Consider the following 7,272-nt stretch of genomic DNA (forward strand, 5'->3'; position numbering starts at 1 on the left):
CAATTTATCAACCCAAAGTTGTTAATTCGTGGCAACTCTTGTGTGTGTCAGAGTAGAACTATGCTCTACAGGGTTTTCAAGGACTAAATGGTTACCCATGGTGGACAGTGTTTGGTGGAGCTCCCTGATTAAAACAAGCTTGGAAGCAGGAGTGGCATCTATTTCCTTAATAGCTTGCCTCTGGAAATACTATGAACCTGGAGAAAGGATGAAAGTCACGCAAGTGTTAAGGACTTTGGTTCATAGGGTTGCTATGAGTTGCCTATGACTCGACGACACTTAACAATTTCTTCAGAAGTAAATTCAGTCTTTCTTCCAAAGTGCATCTGAATGCACTTGAACGTCTAAACTTTTGCTTAAAAGACAAGTATGTTAACCATTTGAACCACTAATGTTGTTGTTGTGAAGCCCCCTTAAAGTATCTATTACTCTTGTTGTTGTTGTTGTTATGTGTCATCGAATCACCTGTGACTCATAACAACCCTGTGGCAAATAGCTCTGAACCCTGTCCTATCCTGAGTCAGTCTCACTGACTCCAACAAACCTACCCTCTCCCCATTACCTTGGTTACTGTGTCTATCCATCTCATATGGGGTCTTCTTCTCCTACACTGTCCTTCCACCCTTCCAAGTATGGTGTTCTTCTCTAAGGACTGGTCCCTCCTGGCCACATGCCCAAAGTATGTGAGATGGAGCTTTAAAATCCTTGCTTCCAAGGAGTAACTTGGCTTGACCCTCTCCAAGACAGATTTGTTTGTTCTCTTGGTGGTCCATAGTATGTTTAATATTCTCTTCCATCACCACAACTCAAAAGCATCACTTCTACTTCTGTCATCCTTAGTCATTGTCTAGCTCTCTTATGCATAGCAAGTAATTGTGAAGACCATTGCCTAGATCAGGCACATCTTAGTCCCTAGACTGACTGACATCATTACTCTTTAGCACTTTGGATAGGTCTCTGACAGCAGGCTTCCCTATTGCAGTTCATCTTTTGAGTCATGACTGCTGGTGCCAAGAGTGTTGATTTTGGAGCCAGGCAAGCCGAAATTGTTAACAACCTCAATCTCATCACCATCTATCATGATGCTGCCAATTGTATCAGTGGTGAGAATCTTTGTCTTCTTGATATTGAGCATCAATCCATACTGAAAACTACCGTCTTTTACCTTCTGCAGAAAATACTTCAGGTCCTCTTCAGTTTCAGCAAGTGAAGTTGTGTCATCTGCATAATGCAGGTTGTTGATGAATTTTCCTCCAATCTTGTTGCCACATCCCCCTCCTCATAAAGCCTAGTCTCTGTAAACAAAAACAAAACAAAAGAGCAGCGTGTCACCCTATCCTATATCATCCTCATTATCTCTGGTTGCCTAAGTCCATTGTTGCTGTAATTGTGTAAATTAGTCTCAGTAAGTGTCTTCCTCTCATCATAATGTCTTCTTCCAAGGACTGGTACCTCCTGACCACATCCCCAAGGGACCTGAGACAAAGTTTCACTATTTTTATGTCTGAGGAGTATACTTTTTCTAAGACAGATTTGTTTGTTCTTTCAGCAGTCCATGGTGTAGTGAATATTCTTCACCAACACCACTATTTAAAAGCATTCGTAATTTTTCAGTCTTCTTTATTCAATGTCCAACTTTCACAATGAAGTGGTGAAAACTACTATGGCTTGGTTCAGTTGTATGTAAGTCCTAAAATTGATGTCCTGATTTTTTAGCACTTTGAAGAGGTCTTTGAAAGCAGATTTTCCCAGTGCAACACATCTTTTGATTTGACTCCTACAAGTGACAAGAATGGCACATAACAACCACCACCACCATGGCTGTTGACTATAGATCTAAGTAAAATGAAATTGTTGTCAATTTGTTTTTGCTGTTTGGTCCAGTATTTAGAATTTTTGTTTTTCTGATGTTGAGATGTAATCCATATGGGTCAGTACCACCCACAGAGCCTGAAAAAGACCACGCATCATTTACAAACCGACCATACCACCTGTAATCTTATGACATCTTTGTAAGACAATAGATTAAAACCATGATGAATCCTGCACCATCCACACAATTTTTGCCATAATTAAACATACTGTTGCAGTCACTGTGCCAATCCATCTCATTGAGGGTCTTCCTATTTTTCTCCAGAGATTGGCTCCTTCTAGCATTATTCATACCCAAAGTATGTGAGATGAAGTCTCATCATTCTTGCCAAGGGCTCTATGAAGTAGGCATTAACAGCTACATTTTATAAGTTGGCAGATGTAAGGCCTTGAGAAGTTAACAGCTCACCAAAGGGCACTTGGTTTGAAAGGAGCAGTACTTGTTAAGTATCAGTGTGCAGATTTCTTGGTTCCACTCCTCAGAGGAATAGGACTTAATGAAAACATAAACTTTCAATAAGTCAAAAGTTAGTGCTCTTTTCATTAAAGTTGATGGTTATAGGAGTGCCTCATTATTCAGTGCAAGTATTTTAATTAAAAGATAAATATTTGTCTCAACTTCAACTCATCGCCCTTGAGTTGGAACCAATTCATAGCTGAACCTCCAATAGGTTTACAGAGGTTGTAAAAAGCACATGAGGAAATTGCCTAGCTTTCTTCCATTGAGCAGCATGTGGATTTGAACCAGTAATTTTGAATTAGCAGTTCTTCTCCTTACCCACTAAGCTACCAGTGCTCAAAACATGTTTAGACCTCATTGAGAAAGAGGTCAAAGGTATAGAAGAGAAGAAAAAAAAAGGTCAAAATATGGCAGGAAGTTTTTAGAAAAGGGTAAATATTTGCAACATGACTTTGTATGACAATTTCTAATCACATGTGCAAATAAATATCTGAATAACCAAGCCCTGTCCTGTACAAGAAGTTCAGGAACTGGTCAACTTCATTCTTCAACCTAATTATAAGGGCTGCCTGGGCCTAAAACAGCCTATTTGCTGCTTTTAGGCCTATAAACTAATCCAAGAATGGTGTTTAGATATATGTTGTTGTTGATTGCCATCGAGTCGAGCACAATTCATAGCGACCCTATGAACAAAAGGCCCAAAGCCTTTCTATAACTATCGTCATTTCTCAGTCTTCATAGAGTTTCCAGAAGCATGTGGTTTAGGAAGTGGATGCCACTCTTTAATGGTTGGAAAAGCAGAAAAATATTTCATGACATGTGACAATTACGTTAAATGTGTCACTTCTCACAAATAAAAGTTTAATTGGAATACAGTCACATTCATTTGCATACCATCTCTGGCTATCTTTCTGAGACAACAATAGCACTGAGACGTGATGCAGTATATAATAAGTCTAGAAGGAGAGTACAGTCTATTACATTCGTAGGGAGTTTGCTGACCCTTGCATAATAGCATTTACAAATTCAGGCACAATATGAGCTTCTGAAATTTTTCCTTGGTGGTCTGAAAGATTTTAACCTCTTTTCCGGTAAGAAAATGAAGGCAATCTCCTGGAAGAAATTTGACAGCCTGGACTGATTTGGTATGATACCATCAGGTTCTAGTGACTAGCTGTCCAGCTTGAAAGACACCCTCCTCCTCATCTTTTAAATACGTAAGCATTACTTCTAGATAGTAAAGCTGGGTCTTACTACCCAACTTGGCCTTACATTATTCATCTTGACTGTGTTATGGGTTTAGTTTCCCAACACTATATGAGTTCACATAGGCTTCTTGAATCATTTATAGGGATTTTCATTTTCCCTCTCAAACTCATACACTTTTTCTACTGTGGATTTTTCTTTTTTTTTTTAAAGCTCAGAGTACTAAATGGTCTACACAGTTAAAATAAGCTCAGGTTTTTATTTACTTTCTAACTTTCAAGAAATTTGAGTTGTGTATGGGTTGGTTTTATTTTTTTGTTTTTTAAAAATTGCTTTTCATTGAAAAAAGCAACTTAATTTTGGAGGTAAAGAGAGTTGAGAAAATGCCTTCCTATCCAAAATGATCTCAAAGCACCTCTAGAGAAAAATACAGAACCAGGTAAAGAACGTGTTTATTTTCAAAGGCTGTTTGTTTCTGGGAGGGAATACTACTTAATGGAAAAGATGTGACTAGGAACAAATAGAGTCCTAGGCTATTTCTGTTTCTGCCAGTGACTCACTTTGACTTTGGGCGAATATCTCATCACTGTTGCTCTTTATCTGCAAAAACTGGACTTCATGCCTATGGGAGTTGCATGGTTAATCAATGCCTGGAAAATGCGTAGTGGCAGATGCTACAAAAGTGCTGAGCTTTAAAAACAAAACCACCCCCACCCCCCATTTGTATTCAGTTGAGGTTGGGGTTTATTGTTATTTAACATTCGAAGGCCAACACTATGTTAAGTCCAGGGAGCTGCACAGAGCAGATACTACGGTCCAGAACGGATTTAAAAAAAAAAAAAATCTAGGCGCTTGGACTTTCTTCTTTATTGTGGTTGGGGGTTATTTTAGAATTCAGTGTTGTACCTACATAAAAATATTAAGCTTTAAGTGGAAAACTATCGATTAAAGAAATTTAAATAACCCTCTTCTCTCCAAAAAAGAAAAGAAAGAGGCCCTCCCCCGCCCCGCCAAGAAATTTCTCAAAACAAGAATTCTTGTGATTTTTGTTTTTTTCTTCTCTCTCCCTGCAGTTCTCCATGTTACAGTCCTTGGAGGTAGAATAGGCATAAAATACTTTCACTAATAAAATATGACAAACCGCCGGATTATACGTGGCCGATTCCCAGTGATTGCCCTGCTACACAAAGCAGAAAAGTAAATGCCATCATCCCCTTTAGAACAAAAGAACTTAGGAATAAAAAACATGGAGGGGGGGGGAAAGCAGCAATAAATAAAGGTGAGCTAAGGACCCCGTCCCCTGCCCCTCCCTAAGCGAGTGTGGGACTAAGTATGGCTAATAAAGTGGTTCAAGGGTAGTTATTTGGAAAGGGGGCGGGGTGGCGAGGGGAGGGAGCGGGCGAGCGGCGGCCGGGGATTGCATGTTGCATTCGACTTGAGGTTGCATCTTTCTCCTGTTGCCTGGACCACGCTCCCCCATTGCAGTGCTTCCCCATAGCTTCTCGTTCCTGCCCTCGCGGCTTTCCCCCCCTTAAAACTGCTGTTGCACTGGAGGGAGTTGGGGCCGCTCCGAAACCCCTTTGCAGCTCCTGCCGGCGGGAGGGGGAGTTAGGCTCGGGTCGCGGAGTTGGGGGGGCCGCAGCGGGCTCCGGCCTCGCCTCGGCTGCGGCTGCATGAGAGCCGGGCTGCTGCGCTGCACCGGCCCATCATTGCGGCTGCACCGGAGTTTGGCCGCCGCCGCCGCTCCGTGCTCAGCCCCATCACTGCTGCCGCCGCCGCCGCCGCTGCACTGGAGTTTGGCTGCTGCTGCCCTACTTCACTCTAGTTTAGTTTCACTCACTTTACATCCGGGTTTTTTCCCTAGGCAATGGGGGCCGAAGCACACCCCGTTCCTTAGGCAAAGTGAAATAAATTCGCCGCACCGACACGTCAAGTAGTCCGCCCGCCCGAGCGCCGCCGCGGGCCCCCGCCGCCCCCCCACCCGCCGCCTCGTCGCCCCCGGGGGGAGCCCGTGCATCTCGGGAGCCACGGGGGCTCTGTCCGGCCGCCGTACAACTCCGCCCGGTGGCCCCCCCCTCCCTCCCCGCGTGCCCCTCTACCCCGGCGCCTCCTCTTCCCCCTCCCTCGTCCCCGCTTTCCCAGCCCCAGTCCCTCTCGCCCGGCTCTCGGGAGCGGCGGGGGCGCGCACGGCGGCGGCGGCGGCGGGCCGGCGAGGCCGCGCGGCGGGCTCCCGCGCGGGCGAGTGTGTCTGGGCCTGGGCGGAGGGATCCCCGGGCTGAGGCGGCGGAGGTGCTGCGGCCCGGGGCCGGGTGGTGAATGGGCTGGTGGTGCTCGCTGCTGCTGCTGAGAGGAGGAGGAGGAGGAGGATGAAGAGTTGGGCTTGTTTGTCTCCCACAGTTTCTCTCCTGCTGCTCTGATTTCCCCCCTCCCTATTCCGGCCCGGGGCCTGTGTGTGTCTCTCCTGAAGGAGGAGGAGGATCCAGTTCCTCCCCCCACCCCCCTCCTCCCCACCCCCCCCTTGCCTGGGGAAGAGGAGGAAAGAAACAGTCCAGAGAGAGAGAGAGAGTGAGTGAGTGAGTGAGAGAGAGAGAGAGGAAAGGAGGAGGAGGAGGAGGGAGAAGGGAACAACCTACCATCTTAACACACTAATATCTAAAAAGTGCGAGAGGCCCAGAGCAGCAGCAGAAGCAGCAGCAGCAGCTCCAGCTTCTTCCCTCCCTCCCCATGAAGAAGAGTTCCCTCCTCCTCCTCCTCCTGCTTCTCCTGCTCAGAGTTCCTGCCTCCAGCTGCCAGGGGGGACAGCCAGCCAGCAGCAGGAGGGTGCAGTATCCCAGCTTTTCCATTCTCTCTTCTTCTCACTCTTCTCTTTTTTTTTTTCTGGAGTAGCTCTATTTCCCCTCCCTCCCCCCTTCCCCCCTCTCCCTCTCCCTGTCTTGTCTCTGGTGTTTGTCTCTGGGAGGATCAGGGGCTGCTTGCTTGGAGTTTGTTGTGGGGGGGGGGAGGTAGGGGGAGGGGAGGGGTGTGTGGGAGGGAAAGGGGGTGTTCTCGCCAGGACCCCTCAGTCAACTTGAGATTTGAGCAATAACTTCCCCTTCGGGGCGCCCCCCTGCGTGCCCTTCCTATTCCTCCCCCCCTAAAAAAAAGACAATGGAGAAACCTGTCTCCCCCCTTCCTCTCCTCTGCCCTCCACCCCTCCCCAGGATAAATTGGAAGTAAGTTTATGAGCAGCTTCGGGAGCCTGGGCGCAGAGTGCAGGGCCGGAGCGGGTGACAGGGGCGGCGCGTTGGGGGTGGCGGGGAGGGGGCGTCACATTTTCCCGGCGGGGGGCCGGCGAGGGGGCCGCAGGTGGGGGTGGGGGGCCGGAGCCTCATCCGCCCCCCTCGACTCCCCCCTCCATCCCCCGGGCCCAGGGATGATCGCCTGGGCTCTTTCTCCAGCACCCCTCACCCCCCGGGATGCTGTTGGGGTGAAGTTTTTATTATGGGTATTTATCTCATTATTATTATTATGATTATTTTTGGGGAAAACCATCTTGTTTGACGACTGAGAGAGCTGGCTTTAAAAAAAAAAAATAGAAAAAGCTGCGGCTGCTGACGCTGCCGGGCCCGAGTGTGTGTGAGTGTGAGTGTGTGTGTGTGTGTGTGTGTGTGTGTGTGTGTTGGTGCATTTGTCTTGGGTGGCCGGAGCAGCGGTGGGGAAATTCCGCTTATTCTTCTTCTTCTGCAACTTGTTAT

At 46.9% G+C, this 7,272-nt stretch overlaps 1 protein-coding gene across 1 annotated transcript in view; it reads left to right on the top strand.

The window, feature by feature from the left end:
* The first annotated feature begins 6,115 nt into the window (after positions 1 to 6,115).
* The window catches only part of PHF21A (PHD finger protein 21A), a 268,128-nt gene continuing 266,971 nt past the window's right edge, over positions 6,116 to 7,272 (top strand). Inside the window, exon 1 of the mRNA XM_006896738.1 lies at positions 6,116 to 6,358. The gene's annotated coding sequence lies outside the window, so the exon portion shown is untranslated. The remainder of the gene's footprint in view (positions 6,359 to 7,272) is intronic.

This window comes from Elephantulus edwardii, unplaced genomic scaffold, assembly GCF_000299155.1.
Source record: "Elephantulus edwardii isolate Elephantulus edwardi_28Jun2011 unplaced genomic scaffold, EleEdw1.0 scaffold00189, whole genome shotgun sequence".
In the NCBI taxonomy this organism is placed as follows: domain Eukaryota; kingdom Metazoa; phylum Chordata; class Mammalia; order Macroscelidea; family Macroscelididae; genus Elephantulus; species Elephantulus edwardii.